Below are 25,305 nucleotides of genomic sequence, written 5' to 3'. Positions count from 1 at the left end.
CGCTAATCTCGCTCACCACTCTTGGGAATCTGCTGACCCCTAGTGTCTTCAGTACAGCATTGGATCTGAAGTCTAGAGCCCTACTTCCCAACATGCCCTTACAGAAGCCTCGGAGCTTTGCCCTGGTCCCATAAGGGGAGGTTGTGAGCAAAATAAAACCTGTAGAGCTTCAACCAGCCATGAATTTTAAGAGGAGCCCTCTAAGACCCTTGAAGACACCAGCACACGGAGTCCAGGGCGGTGACTCTTTTAATCTCAACATTTAGCGGGAGAAGGCAGAATTTCTGTGAGTTCCAGGCCAGCCTGGTGTACAGAGTGAGATCCCTGTCTCAAAAACAAAAGGCTGAGCATACACTTAGGGGCCTTCCTCATCAGCATCAGAGAACTTTCTGCAATCCTGGTCACTCCTGTCAGTTACGTGTAAGTGGGTCTCTTCCCCGGATGCAGGGTACGCTTTTGAAGGTGAGCACCTCCACTCTTAGTGCAGGTTGCCTGGAAAGATGAAGCCCCTCCCACATCGAAGATGCAGAGGCAGGAGGGTCTCAAGTAGGAATCCAGCCTGGGTCACATAAGAGCATGTTCCCCACCAGTCAGGACTATGTAGAGTTACTTTAAATAAAGATAAATAAATAAATAACAAACTAACCAACCAACAAGAGTGCAGGTGTTATTCAGCTATGGCGTTGCCCATTAATGGCAGGTCTATAGGCCTAAAATGCACACAAAGTAACAAAGTGAGCAGTCAGTTGTGTTTGTGAACTGTGTTATACAAAGCGTTCCAACAACCCAGAAGGCCCCCTGAGCAGCTGTTCTGTGCTGCGCCAGCGCTCCCTGTGTAAGGCTTTTGTCCCACTGAATCAGCTTGTACTACTGCAGGAAGCCGGACCTGAGCCGTAGGTGAAGATACATGCCACCTTCCTCCAGGTTGTGCACTTGGAGGTACAAGACTTTAACCGCTTCCCCTGGTTTGGGCCGTAGGGAAAAAAGGAAAGGCGGAGGCCTGATAATCATACAAATTGATGATGCCCAAGAAAAAGAGAGAATGTGTCTTTGATTTGTTTCGCATGTAACTGACTTCTAATTCAAGTGTGAAATGAGGCAGCTCTCCAGCTAGGAGGAGTGTTGCACAAAGCGAGGATTGGAAATTAACTGCTATTAGCTGCGGTGGGCACTGAAGGACAGGGAGGATTTCTTGATTGGGGTCTGAGGGAAGTTCTGGGAAACAGGGGCAGGCATGTGACAGCTGTTGGCTTTAGCAAGCAGAGCTACTGCTGCTGACCAAGGGTTGCACGGCTCGCTGTCCGGCTAGCTGTCCAGGTTTCGTTCAACTACTTCTGAGGTGACCCTGCCCACCTTTGCTGCCTCCTCCCACATGGGAGGAGAGCATCGCAGGCGAGCGGTGGTCTCGAGGCCGTGGGAAGAAGCAAAGCCACTGGTTCAGTGACTGGAAAAGCCAAGCTGGCCTCAGCATGGTTTGTGCCTGTCACCAGGTTAGGCCCACCAAGCGGGTTTACCACGGTGACATCTTTGATACTTTGTAGACAGTAAGTAGACGTATTAAATATTTGTTCTATCTTTCCATTGATAACTTTGGAGTTTACCTTTGTGACGCTTAGCTTTCTTGCAGAAATGGGAGCTGAGGCTCTATTCCATAAGTGTTCACTGAGGGCTGGGAGAAGCTGCTACGCTTGCAACCACTTGAGAGTGGTAGGCTTATCTTGTCGGTTTGAATAGGATCTTTTTTGTTGTTGTTCTTTTGTGTTTACCTCCTTAGTGTGGGGGGGGGGGGAGAAAGAAAGAATGAGAACAAACACATGTGGAAGTCAAGACTTTGGAATTCAGTTCTCTTTTTCCACGAGTGGATCTTGAGGATCAAACTCAGGTCTTTAGTCTTGGCAGCAAGGGCCTTTACCTGCTGAACTGTCTTACCTGCCCTGACTAGATCTTTTATAGGCTCGTAGTCATATCCTCTCTCTCTCTCTCTCTCTCTCTCTCTCTCTCTCTCTCTCTCTCTCTCCTCTCTCCCTCTCTCTCTCTCTCTCTCCCTCTCTCTCTCTGTCTCTCTCTCTCTCTCTCTCACACACACACACACTACATAGACACATGCTGTCTCTCCCGCTCCCTCCCATCCCTCTCCACCTTGTATGGATGACCTGAACTTGGATCTGATGACCTGCCCTTCCGCTTTCACAAGCACCTTACCCAGCATCTACCTTCTGTCACGTGCCCAATGCACGGACAGATCAGAGTGTTCTTCCAAGGGCTGTCTATGATTTTGTGAGAGAATCGACCATTAGGAGGGCTAGAACACTTTGGGTTTTTTTGTTTGTTTGTTTGTTTGTTTTGTTTTGTTTTTTCGAGACAGGGTTTCTCTGTAGCTTTGGTGCCTATTCCGGAACTAGCTCTTGTAGACCAGTCTGGCCTCGAACTCCCATTTTTTTTTTTAATTATTTTTAGAGTTTTGTTCTTTGTAGCTTTTATCGTTATTGTTGTTTTTCTGGGTTTTTGTTTTATTTTGTTTTCTTTTTTTTTAACGTTGAGGGTTTTTTTTCCCTCCCCTTCTCCGAATTAGCGTGTGTTTGTGTCTGCGTTGAATGGCTGATCTCTAATTAGGAATTCCCTAGAGAAGCATAATCAGCCTGGGAAATGTAGAGAAAGTGTGGCTGGAAAGCTGTTTAATTTTGGCAAGAAAAGTAGTGAGTCCTCACCCTTCCTGGCTGTGGGAGGCAGCGCTACCGCTCTGCTGCTTGAGCCTGCAGGGAGGCCGCTAAGCACCAAGGCAAGGGCTTGACTCCGTCTGTAAATTCCTCCACACGCCTGCACGAATAGCCACAGTCCCTTTGGGCCGATGAAGAAACTGAGGCCGAGCTGCGCTGACATTGGCCCAAGGCGTAGTTACCTAGAGACACCCCCAAGTTTCAAAACGCAGGCCTTGCTAACTTGAGAATCCTGTTTTTCTACCGTACCAAATGTCCCAGCCTTCGGGTTTTTGTCTTGGAGCTAAAAATATGAAGAACAGTGAACGTTTGTTCAACTAGCAGACGGCTTCTTTAGAGACCTTCTGTTTTTGCTAAGGATTTGTTTATCTCTCATTTTAATTAACAGCCATGAATAATAAGCACTTCCTGGTTCGTGGCCTGCTGACCAGACACCACTACAGTGTGACAGTGCTGGCCCAGTTTGGGTTTAGAGTGACAGCAGGGACTGTTTCTCAGCACTGAGACTGCACACTGTTCTTCCATTCCTTCTTGCTAAGGGAACCTGAGGTGACTGCCAGCAGCCATGTCGCGCTTTTTCTGCGGTTAAGAATGGTTGCTGGGCAGTGGTGGCGGCCCAACACTCAGAGGCAGAAGCGGAGGCGGTTGGATCTCTTAGTTCAAGGCCAGCCTGCCCTGTGGAGTGAGTTCCAGGATAGCCAGGGATAGACAGAGAAACCCTGTCTCCAGAAACAAAAACAGCAACGAAAAGAATGCTCGTAAGTGGGGCTAGCACAGTGGTTCTCAACCTTCTTTGATACAGTTCCCAATGTTATGGTGACCCATAACATTATTTTGTTGTTACTTCATAACTGTAATTTTGCTACTGTTATGAATGGTAATGTAAATAGCTGATCTGCAGGAGATCTGAGATGCAACCTGAAAGGGTCATGACCCACAGGTTGAGAACCAGTAAACTAGAGAGCTAGCTCAGTGGTTTAGAGCGCTGCCATGTTGGATAGCTCACTACCTGTAAGTCTAGACCAGCTCCAGATGCCATCTTCTGGCATCTTTGGGCACCTGCATGTCACACACACACACACACACACATACACACGGGGTGGGTGGTAAAATCACAGGGTGTGGTGGCACATGCCTTAATCTCAGCACTCAGAAGGCAGAGGTAGGCAGATCTCCATGAGGTTGAGGCTAGCCTGGTCTATGTACTGTGTTCCAGGCTACCTAGCATACATAGTGAGAGAGACCCACTTTCAAGTAAACAAATAGAATTCTTTTAAAATGATCGTATGACATGTTCTGGCTGATGATTGGAGTTTCTCTGAGATACCTATTAAAGCGGCTGGCTTAACTGGCCAGTATCTTTTTTGGTTTGTCTGTCTTAATTCTACTAGGGGGGAAATACTATTTCTCAAGGTACTGTAATACCAGAATTATGTGTGAAGTGTCCCTCCGTGCCTTAAAAATCATCTTAAATGATTGTCATGATGCCTGAGGAAGTCGGCTGGTGAAAACAGATACCGCAGTCGGTCTTATCCAGAAGGCTAAGAAGCAGTGACCAGTGTCTTCCTCGCTGTCTAGTTTCTTCTCTGGTAAAGAAATTGGTTTGTGACTATGAAGGCAAGAGCACAGAGGAGACACAGATACAGATAGCCTCAGACACGGATAGAAAGCGTCCCTAGAGTGACGATCAAACACCATCATACCAGCTCCGACTAGCCTGTCCTCACTGGGTGGGCAAAACAAGCTCTCTAATTTTTAACAATTTTACTGAGATACGATAATGCTACACCATTGACCTGTTTAGGAAATGACCTATTTCAGTAAATGCATAGGGTTATTCAGACACCACAGAACCCAAACTTAGCATTTCTGTCACCCTAAAGTATCACTTCTACCCATTGGCTGTCACACTCTATTCCACTTCCAGTTCAGGCAACCACTTATGTGCCTTCTGGCTCTGTGGATTTGTGTTTTCTGGGCATTTTGTTTAAATAGATTTATATGGTGTATCATCTATACTGGGACAGATGCCTGTTGCTGCTGTCACCTACCCGATTTCTGGTTCCTGTAGCCACCTGTGTTGTAGTATGTAGCATGCATCTGTTTCCTTCCTAATACTTAAATAATACATTATTGTGTGTCTGCAGCACAGTTAGTCTATTCATTGGTAAGTGTTCATGTTTTCTTCACTTTCTAGACATTATGAATAACAGCACTGCAAGGACTAATCTTGGCTGCCAACCTGACCCAGCTGGGAAGAGGGAACCCCAGTGGAGGAGTTACTATCAGATGACGGTGGGCATGTCTGTGGGGGGCATTTCTCGATTGCCATGTGGGCAGTACCACTTCTTGGCAGGTCATCTTGAGTGACTTAAGGAAAGCAACTAAACATGAGACTGGGAACAAGTCATCAAGCAGCGTTCCTCTGTGGTCTGTGCTTCTGTTCCTGCCTTGAGTTCCTGCCCTGAGTTCCCTTGGGCCGGGACTGGTACTTGACAGTTGTCAGAGGAGATAAACTTTTTCTGCCCATATTGCTTTTGGTCATAGTATTTATCAAAGCAACAGAAACCAAAGTAAGATAGCTGCACTGTGTGTGTGTATGTGTGTGTGTGTGTGTGTGTAGATCTCTTGGGTAGATACATATAAGTTTCCCAGTTAGTAAATTTGATTAATTTTTTTTTTTAGAAAGAAACTGAAAAAGTGTCCCCAAACTGCTGTGCTTCTTACAGAACCACCAAGGATAAGAGGCCCCAGTCTTTACCTTTACCCACAGCTACTTGCTTTTGACTCTACTCTTTTGAGCATGAAGTGGGTCTCACTTTGATTTCTTTTATGGCTAATGATTATTAGCACCTTTTAGTCACTCCAGATTCTTCTCTGGTGAATATTGATGCCATTGTTGCTCATTTTTAATTGATTTATTATTAAACAGTAAGAACTCTTGAAGATTATGAATATAAATCTTTCCTAAGATGGAATACCATGTATGTATGTATGTGTGTGTGAATGTGTATATAAAATATACATATATATAATATATACACACACAGATATACACACATATGTGCATATATATTCAGGTTGTGGCTGTCTTTTCATTTTTTTCCTGAGGTATCTGAAGCCTATTTTTAATTTTGCTTAACCCAAGGTTGTAAATATCTTCTGTGTTTTCTTCTTCATTTTTTGAAAACCAACATTATGTTCTGATTCATTTTAAGCTCATTTTAGAATAGTCTGGCAATTTCTTAAAGTACATTTAACAAATTTATCACGTGGGCTTCCATTCCTCCCCTGAAAGTTTATCCCCGGAGTCCAGCTTTTTGCATTCCACTATCTCATGTCCCGTGTGCTAGGAAGACTGCCCTTTCTCTGTCCTGTTGCCATGGTACTTTTGCCTCAACTCAGTGGACTCTGACAGCAAAGGCTTGCTTCTAGAATCGCAGTTCTGCTGCTCAGATCCATATGCTCACCCCATGCGGCACCGCGGTATCTGAACTATGGTTGCTTATTGGTAAATTTTAAAATGAGAAGTATATAGGTTTTCTCCTTTCTGCCTTCGAAGTTCATTTTGGCTTTTTGTTTTTTGATTGTTCATGTTTCATTTGTATTTTAGAATCAGTTACATCAATTTCTGTTCAAAACACTTGGAATTTTAAAGACTTTTGTTGGGTTCATAGATACGTGAAGAGGATTTATGTCCTAATAATACTGACTCTTCTACCCTACTTCTTGAGAAATATTTATAAAAATAACTATTTAGAAATATCTATTTCTCGCTCCTCAGCCCGGCATTTTCCCCCTTGCATGGCTGTGTACTTTTTTTCTAGCCTTGTGAAACACTAGTTTTAGCGTTTATCTTTTCAGAAGCACTTTGAATTTATCATCTACTGTAGCTTACTTTCATTCCTGTGATAAACTCCATGGCCAAAGCGATGTGGGAGGAGAGCGTGTATTTTATCACTGCTTCCAGCCTGTTATGAAAGAGTAAAGGCAGGGGGCACCTGGAGCCAGGGGCAAAGCAGAGGCCGTGGGAAACATTGCTAACGGCTCGCTGTCTCTCCAGGGCTTCCTGAGCTTACCTTTTAAATACCAGGGCTGCTTGCTCAGAAGTGGCACCTAGATGGGCTAGGACATGCCACATTCATCATTAATCGAGAAAATGCCCCACTGTCTTGCCTACGCACCAGTCTGATAGAGGCCTTTTCTCAGTTGAGGTTCCCTCTTCCCGGATGACTCCAGCTTGTGTCGAGTTGACAAAGAACTAAGTTCTACCTCATCTCAGGGTCTTCACAGCCGTCCTGGAGCTTGTATAAAATAAGATTGGTTTTAATTACTCTCTAAATGGTGAGATGAGATTCACGGAACTAAGTGGCGTATGTAGTTTGGTACATCTGTAAGTGGCTGTTTAGTTTCCAAACCATTGCTCTTGCCCCTGGATGCATTTTGTCTTAGAGTCACTATTGCTTTGATGAAATGCCATGACCAAAAGGAATTTGGGGAGTGAAGGGTTTAAAAGGCTTACGTATCCGGATTGCATCCCAGGAGGGAAACCAAGGCTAGATCCCAAACCAAGTAAGAACCTGAAAGCAAGAGCTGGTGGCAAAGACTGAAAGTTTCTCCTTGCTGGCTTATTCCTCATGGATGGCTCAGCCTGCTTTCTTATAGAACCAAGGTCCAGCAGCCCAGGGGTGACCCCACCATCAATGGCCTGGGCCCTCCCCCATCAATCACTAATCAAGAAAATGCCTAATAGCTCGATCTTATGAAGGCATTTTCTCAATTGAAGTTCCCTCCTTTCGGAATGCTATAGGCTGTGTCATGTTGACATTAAACTAGCCAACACAGATATTGATTATTAGTAATCTTTGCAAACCGTGCTAGGATATAAGTGTAAAACTTCTGGAGACTCTGAAGTCACAATAGAGAGAGAGATCTAATTCCACAAGACACACTGAATCTAGAGTCAATATGAGAGAGCCCCAAACACAGCCCCTAAGTTCTGCTTGATGGGAGGCAGACTGAGTAATGAAGGGGAAAGCACTACCTGAACAATGTAGACAAGGACCGGGGAGATAGCCTGTATCCATGACACTCTGCCCTCCCCTGTCAGGAGTGCAGCCCGCCTTCAGCTGCCAGGAATTATTGGCAGCTGACAGCTCTCAGTTGAGACCCTCTTTGGGGCTGAATGGGACTGTTTTGCCTCCTTCTCCAGATAAGGCTATATCTAGTGACTCGTTGATACTAGGAAACAAAAGTCTGCCCTCTTCCTCCAGGGTTGGAACAACGTAGAAGGGCCAGCCTAGCTCTGCCTGCCCCCCCTGGCTGCATCACTGAGCCTCCTGTTTACAGATGCCTCAGAGTTCAGACCTCTGCTCTGTCTTACTGGCTCATTCCCTCTCAGTTGTTGATTTATATAGGGCAGTCTTCAGCGTACGTCTTCCCTGAGATTCTGCTTCCCGCACCTGAAGACCCATTTCTAAGTACGAAGGGCTAGAGCCAGAATTCCTTTCATGGATATAGGGATGGATGCTTTCCAGAGGCCAGAGAATAAGGGACCAATAATAGGGAACTTTGAAAGACAAAGGAAAATGTTCTCAGTGGAGAACATTCCAGAAAGCCTTAGCTGGCCCCCATGGGTATATGTTGCCAAGTAAAACACTGGAGATGACCTGTTATGGTTTAGATGTAGATGTATATAAGTTTTAATACTTGTTCCTAAGTTAATGGTGCTACTTTGGAAGGTAGCAGCCTAGTTTGCTTCTCTATTGCTGTGCTAAAACACTTTGACCCAAAACAGCTTGGCAGATGCCTTACTTAAGGTTTCTATTGCTGTGAAAAGACACCATGACCTTGGCATTTAAATGGGGATACGTGATTACAGCTTTAGAGGTTCAGTCCGTTATCATCACGGTAGCACACAGACAAACGTGGTGCTGGAGTAGAAGCTGAGAGTCCCACATCCTGCAGGCAACAGGAAGTTGACTATCACACTGGGTGGTATCGAAGCCCATCCCCACAGTGACACACTTCCCTCAACAAGACCACACCCACTCCAACACCGCCGCCGCTTCTAATAGTGCCACTCCCTGTGAGATTATGGGGCCAGTCACATAGGTACCACAGGAGGAAAGGGTCTATTTCATTTTATGCCTCCAGGGATATCATAGTTCATCGCTGAGGGGACCTCTGACAAGGGCTTGGCATTCCTAGTCTTGTGAAACCTCTGTACCTCACCCTGAGCGGGCCGTGCCACAGACGGGGATCACCCGGGATCCACGCGGAAGCCCCTCCTCCAGCGCACAGCCACGCAGTTTCCTCTTCATTTTCGCAGAGTTCTGTGTTCCAGGTTATCGGAAGTGTGATCCTTATCCCATGGCCTAGTTACCTGTTTGCTTTAAAAGTTTACCTCAGCCAAGCCTCACAGACTCTTATCTCCCAGGAATCTGACCCAGAGCTCTGGGCGACTCAGGTCTCAGGCGACTCAGGTCTCAGTAGTCTGAAGGCGTGGCTGGGGGGGGGGGGGACGGAGAGCCATGTGTCTGAAGGCTGATGGCTAGAAGCCTCAGTTCCTCCTCCTTGGCCTTCTCCACAGGTTGTTTGTTCCTATGACGTGGTGCGAGTTCCCTCTGAAGAGCCATCTGTTGTGTCTCTTTTAATCTCATCCCTAAAGCAGCTGGTGTGTTCTGCTTTGGGTGTCTGTTCTGTAGAACAGTCTTTAAGTCCAGCCCAGACTCAAGAGGGAGAGAATTCGATCCCACTTCTTCATGAAAAGGCATCAAGGGGTTTATGGGTGTATTTTAAAAGTTCCTCAGCCCTCCCTGGTCCTTTGCGTACTTTTTCTGCAGCAAACAAACAAAGCAGCGAGCAGCAAGCGCCAGCCCCTGGAGTTAAATCCCAGTGTTCTTTCTCTCCTCCGCTGCCACTTCTGTGTACTGGCCACCAGTGGTTCCAGTTGGGAAGGCGCTTCCCCCACCCCTGTTCTGCTTCCTAATGGAAATGTTTGCCGGGCAGAGAAATTCATACCCTTCAGAGGAATCTAGAGGGACTGGGGTAGTGTAGAGGTAATCACGGCTCATCTTGAAGGAGTCCTGAAGGATCAGGGAGTACTTCTTGAACCTGATTTCAAGTCTCCTCCTTGCCAGTGGCCCAAGGGAACCAGCAAGTGACAGAGCCAGTGCCAGCAAAACTCCACCAGACACTACTAGGTGTGTTTTTCCTAGAGCCGGCCTCAGATGGGGGGGGTTGTGCCCTGGTTTTCCCTCCCTCAATGCAGGTAGATGGAGGCCCAGGGAATCAGTCTCCCTCCCTCCCTCCCTCCCTTTCTCTGTCTCTCTCTCTTTCTTCTTCTTCCTCTTCCTCCTCTTCCTCTTCTTCCTACTCTTTCCTTCCTCCCTTCTCCTTCCTCCTTTCTCTTCTTCCTCCTCTTTCCTCTTTCCTTCTCCTTCCTCTTCTTCTTCCTTCCTCCCTCTTCCCTTCTTTTTTCCTCCTCCTTCTACTTCTGCTTCTTTTCCCTCTTTCTCCACCTTTTTCTTCTTTTGATTTTTCAAGACAGAGCTTCTCTGTGTAACCCTGGATGTCCTGGAACTCGCTCTGTAGGCCAGGCTGCCCTTGCATTCACAGAGATCTGCCCGCCTCTGCCTCCTGGGTTCTGGGGTTAAAGACATGTACCACCCTGCCTGGCAGGAATCAGCTTCTGGGTGGCTCTCATCTCTCCCTGACTCACGTGGTCTTGGTTGGGCCTGGTCAGGTCTTCCGGGAGGCCAGCACAGAGGTTTGAATGAAGCCGTCCTAGTGACAGGCCTGTTGCTGGCCATTCCCAGCTCTGCATCAGACTCCAGATGGGCGCCGTGTAAAAGCCTTCTGTAATCCCAAAGTTACCTGTAAAGTTGCAGAACCAGCTCAAGAGTCAGAGTGTTTCTCCCAGCCACGATACCCACCTTAATCAGAATATGTTCTAGGAACTCCCTTCCAAAGAGAATTCAGACACCAGGACCAAGCACTCAGAATTATAGCTTCCTGAGAGAAGGAATGATTAAAACCTCTAAAAATAATAATTACAGATGATAAGTTCTTCTTCAGGGAAAATATATGCGTAGTCAAGTCAGTAGATTATAGAAAAATTTCAAATCTGTAATTTTCCTTCGGTCTCATATTAAATGATTACACATGAGGGCGAGACGTGATTGTAGGAACTAAGTATCTGAACCTGAGCAGGAAGAACAAAGGCATTGTGGGCATCTCTCTGCCCATCATGCTCAGTCAGAGACCCCGTATGAAGCAATGTCCCGGTGTTGTGCAATGTCTGGAAGCTTGAAACAACTGAGCACAAGGATTGTCTGCCGATGGGTTGAGGCTGCCTGGATTCGGGAGCTCTCCTGTTTGCACAAGCAACATCGATTTCCTGTAGTGTGTTATCTCAAGAAGATAACAGGGGTAGGGTTGTGCAGGGGTGCATACCAGACTGTCCTCATTTAGACAGATAAATGGGATTCTAACCTACTTACCATCTGGGAAAATCCCAAGTCCCTCCCCAGGTGTAGTTCATGGGGACTGAGGGTCACAAAGAGTTCACAAAGCCTTTATACAGCCTGGCCAGGTCTGCATTCACTGAACCAAACCCAGACCCATCTTAATTGTCCCCACATCCTGGAGGAGGAGGAGACCCTCTCAGGAGTTCCGCCTGATCCCTCTCTGGTGGTGCCGTGGTGAGGACACCGACCATTTTCTACAGAGGGAATGTAGGAGGTGAGGAGACGGCTCAGAGCGTCAGGTCACACAGGCATAAGGACCTGGGTCTGACTCTCTAAAACCCGGGTTTAAAAAACCATGCACACCAGTGTGCTCTTAGAATTCATGCCCCACGGAGGTAGAAACAGCCTGGTCCCTGGGGCTTGCTGGCCAGCCAGTCTAGCTGAATCAGCAATCCTCAAGTTAGTGAGAGCCACTGTCCCAAAAATTACAGCAGAGAGTGATTAAGGAAGGTACTTGACATGAACTTCTGTCTTACACATACACACACACCAAGAAAAGAAAGAGAATATGGGTCATAGAGACACAAGTCCTGCTCACTGTCTCTATAACACATTAGAGTATTTTGTGGAAAGCCACAGCTTAAACTGCAGGTTTTTCCTTGGTGTCAACAATTCTTTTTGTTCTCTTTATTATTTTCATCTCCTTTTTAATGTACCCCAAAATAAAAGGGTCCATCTTTCACAGGCCCAGGTTGTCTTCAGACTGATCTTTTAGCATCCTATTCTCTTGATTAGAAAGTCGTTGAGGGTACTTTATCATTCTTCAAGGTAGAATCGACTTTATTTATCAGTATGCTTTGGGAGGGTGTACAAGTTGGTGATAGTAAATCGGCTGCTTTTTAAAAACCAGGTTATTCCCTGGAACCAAAATCCATCCCGTAAGGAGGAAAACTAGGGAGAAGAGGGAGGAAGACTCGGTAACTCATCTTATTCCTCTTACTAATTTGATACTGGATTGGAACAGTCAGCTACAGCAGTTTAGTAATTGCTAACCTCACTTGAAGTCCTGTAAATAATTAGATGCCCTTTGGTCCAATAGATGTAGTCAGGCTTGGCCCTGTGGTAGGTAGATCTATAAAGTTAGGGAGTCCCCCTAAAGCCTGCCATCATCACGGCTCAAAGTGAAGAGGGAATTGTGGCCAAAATGCCTCCCAGGCTTAGTTCCAAGCTGGCCGTCAGCCACTTGGCTCCCAGGTGAGCCTCGACTGACTTCAGACAGACAAGTAGCCACTTGGACAGCTTGGCTCGATTGCAGTCATAACAGCTGGCTACGGGCACTTCCCTTCCCTCAAGTGAGAGACTTCCTGGGATTTGTGTTCATTAGCTCATTCAGATATTCGTCGATACCTACTGTGTATCCGGTACTGCTAGACACTGCATGTAGGAAGATAGTTATGAGCAGTAGGACTCTGACTGTCTTGTGAGCAGTTCAACACCGCACATCTCCAAAGCAACTGACTAGTTACCTGTCGTTCTAAGGTCTGGAGAAGAAACCCAGTAGAACCTTATTTCAGACAGGGACTGAGGAAAGACTTCTATCTTAGGCAGTAAAAGTGTCTTGTGTGGTAGAGGACTTGTGTGCTGGGTGAGAAGCCGCTTGTGTGAGGACTGTGAGCAGGCACAAGCCTGGCTTTTCCTGGGCATCCAAAGGCCATGAGTGGCCTACGGCTCAGTGAGTATGTTCACTATGTGTCACTCTGAGAAAGCACCTGAGGAAATCAGCGTATAAAGGGGGAAAGAAAGGTTTACTTTTCCTACCATTTTCAAAGTTTTCAGCATATGGTTGCTGGGCCCTGTGGCAGCAAAGAAAAGGAGGCCTGTTTGCCTCACAGTGCCCAGGATGCAAAAAGGAAAGACCCAGGAAAGAACCAGGGTCCTAATACCCCCTTCAAGGGCTGTCTCCCAAGGACCTAATTTCCTTCCATTAGGTGCTAAAGGATCCATCAGTTCCAATGAGCTGCAAACTGGTACCCAAGCCTTTAAGGCTTTGGAGGATGTTTGAGATCTAAGCTGCAGGAGTGAGCACGGTTTTGAGACGTAACGAGGAAGTCTGGAGGTGAACGCAGTGTTGGCGGTAGGTTTGAGGAGGCGATCTTAAGTGTTGTGGAAAAAGAATGGGGGCTTCAACCAAGACGTGCCATCATCTGTTATGGTTTGAGAAGTATATTTAATTTGAAAGGGTAAGGCTGCCAGCCCTTCATTTTTTATAGCACGGGGAACTAAATCAAGAAGCAAGAAATTATCAAGTCAGGGGAACAAGGCAAGGAGGAGTGGGTTTAATTTCTTTCCAAATGGTATCTTATACATTTATAACATCAAAAATAGGCTAAAGGTTTGATTGCCGCACTGGTAGTGACAGCTCTCTGAAGGAAATCTCTTCTGTGCTCCGGAAAAGGCTTCTGGGCAGCATTACACTCTCATCAGCGGGTTCCCCCTGACGTCTGCAAAGCAGATGCCTTCAGCCGCTCACCGTGTATGGTCACGACGACTGACAGCAACAAGAGGAAGGGGAGGGTGGGGTGTTGGCACAGTGGACGCGGTTTTCTTTCTAGTGTCCCTCTCATTGACTGATGTCAAGAGTGAAAACAGGCAGGAGATACGGCTCAGGTGGCTAAGTGTTGGCCACACAGTCACGAGGGCCGAGTTCAATCCTCAGCATGCCCCCGGCAGACAGGGAGGGGCTGGAAACTGGTGCAGCAGACCCAGTGCTGCAGAAGACAAGATGGGAGGACCACAGGTTTACCCCCTGGTCAGCCTGTCCGGTGACAGTCCCGTTCTGTGGGAGACCCTGCCTCAAAACCATCAGATGGGACACAGTTGAGGAAGATAGTCACCTCTGTCCCTCACATGCCGGTACACACAGAGGGTACACACACACACACACACACACACACACACACACTCAAACAACCCTGCCTCCTCTACTGTCAGCTCATGAGGAGAGGGGAGACATGTCAGAATCAAGCAGGGTTATCCACAGAACACTCAACTTCAAAATGGCTGCTAATTTCTGCTTTGGCAGAGCCGGTAAATGATGAAGAAGCCCAGACAGTTTCTACAAGAGAGCATGCTAAGGGCCCAGGTTGTGTGTCTGAAGGAGTCTGTCTTTGCCATCCTCAAAGGAGAACTGATTTAAAGTTGAGTTTTAGAGAAGTTGGAGTTAACGTTCCGATTCACTTGAATGCTTCCGAACTGCCCGTGAGTGATGTCAGCCCTCCTCTGAGCTCACCTTCCAGACCTGTTCCCAGCACACGGTTCCCTGGCCAGCCCTCTCACATTCCCGGAGGATAAGCCTCTACATCGGGAGGAGCATCTTTGTTCCGTTGCTCTAAGTGAAGCAACTTCATTAGATCATTAAATATGTTTCAGGCAATTTTGCTACACATCAGAAAATTCAGACTAGAGCGTGCTCTAAGCTAAAATCAGGCGCGGCCAAGAGACCACGAAGGACCGCCAAGTCTGTCCATGTTGTTGCCTAATGGGTCCTAGAAAAGCTGACAGAGAATGTTCCTGAAGAAACTCTTAGGCACCATCCCATTGTAAATAATAGCATTTCAACAGCATTTTAAAATGTATATTTAAGGATCATTGATGAGTTTTAATAGTTCCTTACGGATTATATTAACAGTTTAATCATATATTACAATGTTCTACACTGGTAATAGAATAGTAACTGAGGGCTGGAATGGCTCAGCCATGGGCAAAGCATTTGCCGTGGAAATGTGAGGGCCTATGTTCAGATTCCTGCGACCCATGGAAAAGCTGGTCTCGGTAACTTGTGAGTGTGATCTCGGTGCTCCTATAGCAGGCTGGAGAACCTCGGGAGCCTGGTGTACACCAGGAGAACAGGAAAGGAGAGAGCCTGTTTCAAACAAGGTGGAAGCCAAGGCCCAAGGCCCAAGGCTGTCCCCTGACTTCCACACGACTGCCATGACAGACGCGCCTGCAGTTACACACCTGAGTGCATGCACACATACAACTCACCAGCGCACAAATATAGTAGCTGATTTTACCTGAATGAAATTTAACTTCACTTGAGGTCTAGTTTCTTTTTCTGACTCATCCAATGGTGATAACATAGATTGTGATAGGAATTTTGTATTGCTAATTTGGAAAACTTGGAATATAAAATCAACCTGGCTTTAAAATACAGTCATCTCACAGCCTCCAAAGGGGAGAGGGCAGTTCAGCCTGTTTAATACGTTGGGACACAGAAGGCCTTGGATATGAAGCAGTTGACCAAGGAAAGATAAATACAGTCAAGCCTAGAAGCAGTTCTTGTTTTGTTTTGTGGCAGGTCTCATGGAGCCCAGGCTCCCTAAGTACCATGTGGCCAAAAATGACCATGAGCTCCAAATACTTCTTTGAGTCCTGGTCGAAGGCTGTATCAGCTGTGACAGGTCTAGAGTCCCTTGATTGGTCGCTTTGGGACTATCAACAGTGTTGTGAACTTTCTAGTTCTTTCCTAACACAACCGAAGACTTGTGTGCTCATCTTATTGTTGTTTCTTAAGATATCACTGAGATGTCACTTAGATTTATATCTTCCCTTTGAGAGTCTTTTTGTTTTGTTTCCATATTCGTAGTTGAAACTAATGGAATAAACAAAATTGTCCACTAGAGGTCGCCTTTCAAGCTGGTTTTAAACAACTACCTTCACTTTAGAGGAGTAAATTCTAGCCTTTTCTCTTTTTTTATTTTTTATTTTTCTTTTTTCTCTTCTTTCTTCCTTCCTTCCCTCCCTCTCTTCCTCGCTCCTTCCTTCCTTCCTTCCTTTCTTTCTTTTTTTCTTTTTCTTTTTTTTTTTTTTTTTTGTTTTGTTTTTCAGAGATTCCATGGAGTCCTTTAGGTAAATGTCACCATACTGGTAGACAAGATTCAGGACTACTCAAAGACCTAGAGGGCAGAGGGGAAGCATGCCCAGTCTCCCATCCACCCCTTGTATCCATATGCTCGTGCACACACACACAGACACACACACACTTACTTTTTGCTACTCTGGACTTCTCCTGGAAAACCTGTTAGATTTTATTTGGAAATTTAGAAAGCCTCACTAGTTTCCCCACACCCCCTGGAGTGGAGGTAAGACCATCATTATATAAACAATCGAGGAAGAAACCAGACATCACACCGTGTACCTGTATATCAGCTGCTGATTTCCTGCAGCATGCAAATCTCATCTTGCCTTGGGCAGAAAACACACTGGGGAGAAGCCTAAGACTGTGCAGTAAACAGGAGCCTTGGCAGTTCCTGTGGAAATAGAACCGGCTCGTTATTCTGCAGGGAGGGGGCTGCTGCCACACTACCTACTTTCAAACGGTGTCTATAGAAACCCAGGCCAGCAGCAGGTATTTTTAGAGACTGATTTGCACCTATTATAATGATCTGCTAAACACCTCATCTTCAAGTCCCCAAAACATACAACTGAAAATTAGAGTCCTAAACTATAAAAATAATCCATATAAAAATGAGGTTGTCTGTAGGACTTGGTAGAAAAGTTGTCAATGAAGTTATGTTAAGAAGAATATAACATTTCAGTCCATACCATGGAGCGTGTCCCCTTATTTATTTGTTTGTCTCCACCTCCATCTTTGACATCAGCGGACTGAGTTTTCCATGCCAGGTCCTCAGGTGGTTGAACTAGTCGATATGCTTTTGACTGTGTAAGTGCCAGCTCGATGCCAGCTTTTCTGAAAACTTCATCCTTGCAAACCCTAGGCAGGAAGAGTGATCTAAGTTGTCCAAGGAGCCAGGTTTGGTTCAGTGACAGGCTAAGGTCAGGCTCGTCCGTCTGTTGACTGAGGTTTTTGTCCTGCCTGGTCCCGCAGCCGTTCAAAGAAACACACCGAGGCCTACATTAATTATAAACTGGTTGGCCTATTAGCTCTGGCTTCTTATTAATTAACTCTTACTTCTTACATTAATCCATAATTCTTGTCTGTGTTAGCCACGTGGCTTGGTCCTCAATCAGTGAGGCATTCTCATCTTGAGTCTTCTGCATCTGGGTGATGACTGCAGACTGAACCTTTCCTCTTCCTGGAATTCTTCTATTCTAGTCACCCTGTGCCTATACTTCCTGCCTGGTTGCCCCGCCTACACTTCCTGCTTGGCTACTGGCCAGTCGGCGTTTTGTTAAACCAATACAAGTGACAAATCTTTACAGGGTACAAGACGGTTGTGTGGGACAACCGTGGGGTCCTCATCTGCTTGATACAGCTTGCACAATAACAAGGGAATGCCCAACCCATCAAATAAGGAGGTGTTGTTACAGATAGATGTCTTGTTGCAAATATTCTGTCTTTCATTGTCATGTTTGTAAGAAGTGTGAGCAATTGCTATCAATCATCACTAAATTACCTGTGGGTACCAGTCTCACATTTTTGCCTCACCTGTGGGTATGATTCTCACTTTTTTGCCTCCACGCTTTTGCATATGCTCTGCTCCACGAGGAGTTAGCTAGAGGCTGTAGCATACACCATTACAGAGACCTGATTCCTCTACAGCTCCTTGCCTCTGTGGAATGGAATTCTTTAGATGAGGCACAGAAGAGAGGCCTGCAAAAAGAATATCAGGCTCCGGTTGGAATAAGCGTATAATAGACATCTTTAATGCTATGCCTTTGGATGTCAGTGTGTAAGAAGAGCTGCTGCGTGTTTTCATCAAGTGAAATGCAAGCTTGAGCTCAAGTTAATTTTATCCTCATAAAAACGTTATCATTTTTATCAGCACCACTGATTCACAGTAATGATTTTCGGAGGAAGCTACTTTTTCACTGTAGCTTAAAATAATAAGTGTTAAGCCGGAGTCAGAATAGTCAGACATCCAAACAAATTATTTTATGTTATTTATGAGTCTCAGGTTTCTTGTTCGTAGTTACAAGTATAAAAAAATATAATATATCTCATTTTTATCTTCCACTAAGTTCCCATTCTGGTCTTTCAAATGTTGCGGGGGGGGGGGGGAGTGTACAGTTATCCTGCTTATTTGGGGACTCTTGCCCTTCTCTGTAACACGGAGAATGACTTTGATACAGTAGTAGCCTACAAGCGAACTATGAGGGTCCCTATCTGAGACGTCACAACCCCAGTAAAGATGCTCATTTGACAAGATAGTTAAAAACACAAAGCAAAGGCAAGAAAGAGATGGGGGCACTGACATACCAAGAAGTTAAGGGCTGGGAAGGGCTGCACTGCCCACACCTAGGAATTTGCAGTCTGTGTGCCCAACCTCTCCCCAGCAGATGGATGGTAGATGATGAAACTGTGCTCCAAGAGTCGAGGTTTCGAAGATGATTCTCAATTAAACATAATGCATCTGCCAGTGACACATACTTCCTTCATCAGAGAGAGGGGCAGCTTCTACTGACATTTCTGCTTCACCTCTCATCCAGAGGACAAACGGGGCAAGAACGGGAGTGACCGGTGGGCAGCCCTTGAGTCTAGTGATCACCAGCTGCCCCAAATGTACCAGGTGGGTCAGTGTGCGAATGGCAAGTGGTCCTTGAGCCTTCCCCGTCCCTTTCTATGCTCAGCGTTCACACTTGGTTTAATCCTGGATGTATTCTGTGAAATCTGACTGTGTCTACTTGTCTAACCGTTGTCTAATTCCTAACACGTATACTGCCTTTCGCCTAGTCCACTCCTGCATGTTCATTACCTTTGCTTCGTGTGTCTTAGGAGTTTCAACTGTCCTGTCTGTTTTTGTTGTCCTTCTGTATCAGAGCTCTCAGGGAACTCAGCAGAACCACTAGAGAATCTTCGGAAAAGTTTCCCCTACAATCATCCTGCCTCTCGGATCTCCTTCAAGCCTTAGTGTCCAGCTGCCGGTGAGGGCTGTTCCGCCATCTGTATCCCAAACCCACCAGAACATCCTCCCTAGTGAGCGTTCCTCTGTAACCTGGCATTCACGAGTTCATTTCCAAAATGGAATGAACGCACACCAGGTGTGCCTCATCAACTCCTCTACTATGTGGCTTTTCAGCTACTTCCAGCCATCGCCCTCACACTGCTCCTTCAGCCAATAGCCTTTAAGATACCAGCCACTGGGGCGTGGTCCCTTAAACTTTAAAAAGCAGCAGGGACCTTGCACCTATTCTCTTTTGCTTCCGGCTTCCTTTCAGGCTGCTAGACTCTGTTCCTGTTTGAGCTTAGAGGACTGTTGTTTAGGACGGTGATCTGTAAGTTTTCCCCTCAAATAAATAATCCCTTTTATTATCCTAATTCTGAACTGGTGTGGGATTATTTTACGGCATCATCACACTACCCCTTCTGGTTGCTTCCTTCCCTGATGCCCACCTCCCATGTGGCTCTCCACTCTCTTTTAACCTTTATTTTTATTTTATGTATGTTTGTATGCTTTGCCTGCATGTCTGTGTGTGCTTGGTGCCTGTGGAGACCAAGAGAGGAGGTCAGATCCCCTGGCACTAGAGTTACAGACAGTTGTTAACCACCGTGTAGTTTCTGGAATCTAACCAAGGTCCTCTAGAAGAGAAGCCAATGCTCTGAACTACTGACCCTTCTCTCCAGCCCCTAGTCCTGCACTCATAAACACCAGCAAGGTTCTGTAATATGTTCCTGAAACCACCCTGGTACTCTGAATGTTCAACAAGATGGTTTACAAACTGCCCTCTTGACTCAGTCTCTCAGCTTCTTAACCGCAGCTGCAGGGCTTTCTGCCCTAACACTAGTTTGCTCACAGTTTCAGAGGAATAACCTACAGCTTCCTCTTTGTCAGAGCACAGGGCTCTGGCTGACTCTGTCCTCCTGTCCTGATGTCTGTCAGTTCCTACCTCTCTCTCCTGTACCCTTGCCTGGTGCGTCATCTTCCTCTTGCCTTGCTGACCACATCCCAATGGCCGCTTGCCCTGAAACTGTGGACTTTCACCCAAAGACTAGCCTTAGGTGTAAGCAATTCAATTATAAATCACCCCAAGTCAGCTTCAGTCAGTACAAATATGTGAATTTATTGTATTACAGTTATGAACTTTAAAACTCCAATGGGATTCTGACTCGGCAAATATCAGGATGCTAACTGAACTGTGCTCCTTTGGGAGGTTCTGGAGAAAATTCACCTCCTACTTCTGAGCAGCTGGTCATCCTTTGCTTGTGCATCTTCCTCTGTCTTCAAAGCTGACATCACCAGGCAAACCTTTCTCATATGGGGGAAAAAAAACCCTGGGTTTTGTTTGGTATTTTTTGGTGTGCATGTGTGCGTGTGTGCTTGTGTTTGTGTGCGTGTGAGCGTGTGCATGCATGTGTGTGTGTGTGTTATTTATTTATTTGTTGCTAGATTCTGAGATAAGGACTTGCTGGATATCCCAGGCTACCCCCAGTCTCTTCAATAACAGGATTACAGTCATTTACCATTGTGTCTGTTGAGATAGAAGCTCTAAGAAAATTTAAGTCACTCTTAGAAAAATGGAAATTCAAGAAGTGAGCAACATTTTTGCAGTCTCATGTTCACCCTCGCTGAGGGTTCTCTATCTTGTCTCAATTCCTAGTGAGCACACACACAGAATCTCTTCAGAAGCCTTTGGTTTGCTCCTGGTTCTGTACAGTTACTGTGGACTGTAATCCTACCAAACCATGAGGGCAGACCCCCTGCTTTGAATTGCACCTACTAGAAATTTATTTTTATTACAAGGTTGTAAGAATCAAGGGAGCCGTCGGGGAAAGTCCTTGCAGGACTGCGAAGCATCTTCAAAGAATTTGTGACACATGGACACCAGGATTGGTGACAATACAGGAACCTTCCCCCCTTCTTTAGACTGGACATTCAAGGACTCTGATGGCCAAAGGACTAATTTCACTCCTAACCTCTCTTCCTTTATCATCCTAAAAAGTCGCAGACGTTAAAGCTACAGGACATCCAGCGGCTGGCTTCCCACATTGCAGAAGACAGTTACTGCCTTCCTGGCCAGCCTTGTTGCTTCCTTTCCGACCCCTGACATTTCACTGGGAATATTTTGAGGTAGAGATTTCTGTCACGTGTACTAATTTATGTATTAGTTTCTTTTCAGAGCCCAGGACTCTTTGCCCTTTACAAATGCGGATTTATAGCCCACTTACGAGTCTGAAATGGATGTTTTGCTAAACACGCCTTGTCAGAGCTTCCCATAGCGTGGTTCTCTGCTCATCCGTCAGTTCATTGCATTTATTTGATTCATCTCAGTGTGAGTTTCAAGTATCAATAAATGTCCCTGTAAATACTTTAGCCTATATATACTTCACTGGAGTAAAAAGAAAAATGAGTAATTAACTTTTTTGATCTTTTGAGGTAATTACTATATATAATAAAATGCACAAATCTTAGATATCTTACTCAGTGAAGGTTGACAAATGCATGTATCTAGGGAAGCAAACAGTCTGCTTTTGTAGCCTCTGCCAGAAAGCCTTTCATGCCCCTGCACATCAGTCTCTGACCCAAGTTCACCTCTGAACTGAAATGACCCCTGAATGTGACTTTTAAATCTTATAGGTACCATTCAAAACAGTTCTCTGGGGCTAGAAAGATGCTCAGAAGTTAAGAGCACTTGCTGCTCTTCCAGAGGACCCAAATTCCAGTCCCAGCTCTCACAAGCTGTTCATAACTAACTGTAACTCCACTCCTGGGGTCTTTGACCCTCTCCTGGCCTCCATGGGCTCAGAATGCGTCTGGTGCACAGACATACATGCAAGTAAACACCTATACACATAAAATAAGTAATAAATGTGTTGGCGGAGGTCGCTCAGACCCAAAATAATCACACAGAAACTATATTATTTGCAATACTGTTTGGCCAATAGCTTAAGCGTATTTCTAGCTAGCTCTTATATCTAAAACTAACCTATCTATATTAATCTGTGCATCACTACAATATTTTGGCCTGGCAGGCTCTGGCTTAGGTGTCTGTCTCCTGTGGCAGCTACATGGCTTCTCTCTGACTCTGCCTACTCTCTCTATATATCTTTTCCTGCCTGGCTATATTCTGTTAAGCCATTGGCCGGAATAGCTTTATTCATTAACCAATAAAAGCAATGCATAGACCGAAAGACCTCCTACACCATAAATGTAAGAGAAAAATTATTAAAACCATTGTGCATTGTGTTTCTCCTATTTACCGCAAAAGAAAAAAAAAAGCAGTTTTTTTGAGATTTAAAAGCCCAACTATTTTACAGTGGCATCAACATGAATGTTAATTGAGAAACACTCTAACTTTTTTTTCCTTGCACACATACCTTGAATCAAATTTAAATGAAACCACACTCACTGATTTTGGTTTGTACCTGCTTTGGCCTAGTCCAGGTGAGTTTGTTTCTGCCACGCCCTACTGAACGTATCTCTTATTCTAGCCAGGCTGCTGTACGCTGGACGTTCAGGGGCTCCTAAACAATAGAAATTTATTCTTGTCCTTCTAGAAGCTTGGTAATCCCTGACCGGATCCCTGCAGGGTCGGTGCTAGCAAGGCCCTGCTTGCTGTCACAGATAGCCAGTTCTCACTGCGATCTAATGTGGTAGAGGTGCAAGGCTGACCTAACCCTAAGCCTGGACTGTCTTTTGAGAGGACACAGATCCCGTTCACGGGGGCTGCTCCTGCTAATATCTTCATATTGCAGATAAACTGTCTGTTTATCAGGAAAGCAGCCTCGTTGGGCATAGAGGCCATTCCATTGATAGGAACCTGGAAAACAGAATTCCTTTCTTGCTTTTCCTTCCTTGAACACTCTTTTTAGTAACACCCTTCAAACTTAGTTTACAAAAGGAAGGCAACCATTTTGGATGAAATAGTTTCTGGAGGTCCCATCTAAATAGGAAATATCAATAGCTTAGTTTTTTTTTTTCCTTTATTTGTTTTTCGATTTCATTGTGTAGGCCAGGCTGTCCTCAAACTTAATCCTCATACCTCAGCTTTTTCCATACTGGAATCACAGATGCACAGCACAGCGCAGTGTCTGCTACTCAACTCCACACTTAAATTTTTTTAAGTACGTGTGTATGTGTGCGTGCACACGCGCACGTGTGTAGATCAGCAGACAACTTTGCCAAATCTGTTCTTCTCTTCTACCTTTATGGGGGTTCCAGGAATCAAACTGAGGTCGGAGTTACCCAGCAAGAGCATCCACCGGCTGAGACATCCTAGCTGTCCTTCAGCTCAAATGGTTTCAATGGGAAGTGAAACTAAAAAGAATTGTAAGAATCAGTGTTCTATAGACTGCACTTAAAACAGAAAGGTTGTCAGTCTTTTTAGACAAAAGTAACAGATATTCATGGTTGCTGGCTTGTTTTAGTTTAAATGTTCTTGGGGCAGCTGTTTTTTGTTTAAAACTTTCTTGCTTTCTCTTTCCTGTACTGGCAAATCATAATTTAAATCATAACATAAAGTTACTCAGATGGGCCTGCTAAATCCATCTCTTTTTGTCTTGTTTATACTTTTTGGGAGGGGTGTGATTTGACAGCATTTGGGATGCAAGGGTCAGAAATCTGTTCTCTCCAAAGCCCTCTGAGTCACTTCCACTGTCTCTGGAACAGCAACTATGAAGAGCCCGATCATGTTTAGACTTTAAAAAAGGAAAAAAACACAACACTTGACAAATGTCTCCAGGAGCTTATGTAATAATATATCCCAGAACCTGAAATTTTTTAGAAAACAGAGTCCAGAAAGGGATTGGTTTTTTTTCCAGCTCTGTGTGGAAATCTATTCCTATGTCATAGATTCCTTTCCGGGTCTTAGACTTGGGAACCTGAGTCAGGAGATCAAGGCCATTGTCAGGAACCTGAGTCAGGAGATTGATGGCCTTTGCAGTGGGCTGCCCTGTCTTGGACAGCAGGGAGTACGAGCCACACACCTACTCCCTGCACTCCCCATATGACTCTCTGCTCTGTGCAGACAGCAGGGAAGGCTACAGCTTGGGCAGCCTGAGTTAGTTGATTTGCTTTCCTGTAGCCTTTGTCTTTCCTCCATCTTGTGTTTGAGCAGACTTGTTACTATCCCCAGACTCTGGCTTTACTAGTGCCTACTCCTTGTCCAGCATGGCTACCTCTTTCTGTACTGGAGGGAAATGAGGCAAGGGATTCTGCAGGACACAGGATACAGTGCCTCTTCCTGTACCCCACTGTTCTAATTTAGAGCCTGTGAGAACACAGGGGTTGGGCCACTCCTATCCTATTTATTCTACTAGCGAGATAAGGGACCTGAAATGGGTGTACACATGGGTGACCGTAAAGCTAAATAAAAAAGTAGCTTAAAATGTTAGCCTCGAGAACTTTCTCCTTTAAGGTATGATGGTTTGAAGCTAGTCATGTCTGTTCTGAGGACCAATTACGTCAACAAGATACATAGTTTGTTGAGTTAATGTGCTTGTCACCAAGGCTGATGACCTTGGTTTTATCCTTGGAATCCATATGGTAGAGGGGGAAAAACTGACCTACCCACCTACCACGTTCCAGGGCTTGTATGTGCACACCCATCCTACAGGGAGACACAAATAAAGAGACAACAATATGAATTCTTCGGGGGCAACCAAGGAATATAAATAAGGAAATTTCATTGTTTTTGCCCTTAATTTTATATAACCAGGTTGAAGAATTTACAAGCCTCCTAGCTACCCCAGTCCTAGAGTGGCGCTTGAGACCATTCTGATTGGCCCTCGTTTTCTCCCAGAAATATATGCTCCAACTGGTATTTATTTTATTTGATGATCTATCCCAGGGTTTATCTATGCTAGGTTGGGGTGTCTGTCTATTCAGTCATAGTACTGGATAATGGACACATGCAAGGCCCTACTTTAAAGGGAAAAAAAAGACCTGCAAATTACAGTTCAGTTTCAATGCAAAGGGAAGATATTATTTTAGAGTGGATCTTTTTACCACATAAACCAAGTAAAAAATTAAAAACTTATGTGGAGAAAGTCTCTGAATTAATTATAAAAGGTAAATTGAGACTTCGTCAACTAGCAGGTATAGACTCAGCAGAAATTATAGTGCCTTTCAGTACTGATGAAATAAAAAAAGTTATGGGAAGACAATGAACAATGGCAAAGAGCTTGTGCTAATTTTTTGGGAGAAATTAATAGCAACTAT

General features: G+C 45.2%; 1 protein-coding gene across 3 annotated transcripts in view; it reads left to right on the top strand.

The window, feature by feature from the left end:
* The window catches only part of Schip1 (schwannomin interacting protein 1), a 629,199-nt gene that overhangs the window by 548,384 nt on the left and 55,510 nt on the right, over window positions 1-25,305 (top strand). The window lies entirely within an intron of this gene.

The sequence above is a fragment of the Chionomys nivalis genome, chromosome 24 (genome assembly GCF_950005125.1).
Source record: "Chionomys nivalis chromosome 24, mChiNiv1.1, whole genome shotgun sequence".
NCBI lineage: Eukaryota > Metazoa > Chordata > Mammalia > Rodentia > Cricetidae > Chionomys > Chionomys nivalis.
The sequence above is the reverse complement of the archived record's forward strand: the minus strand, read 5'-3'. Positions and strand labels throughout refer to the sequence as shown.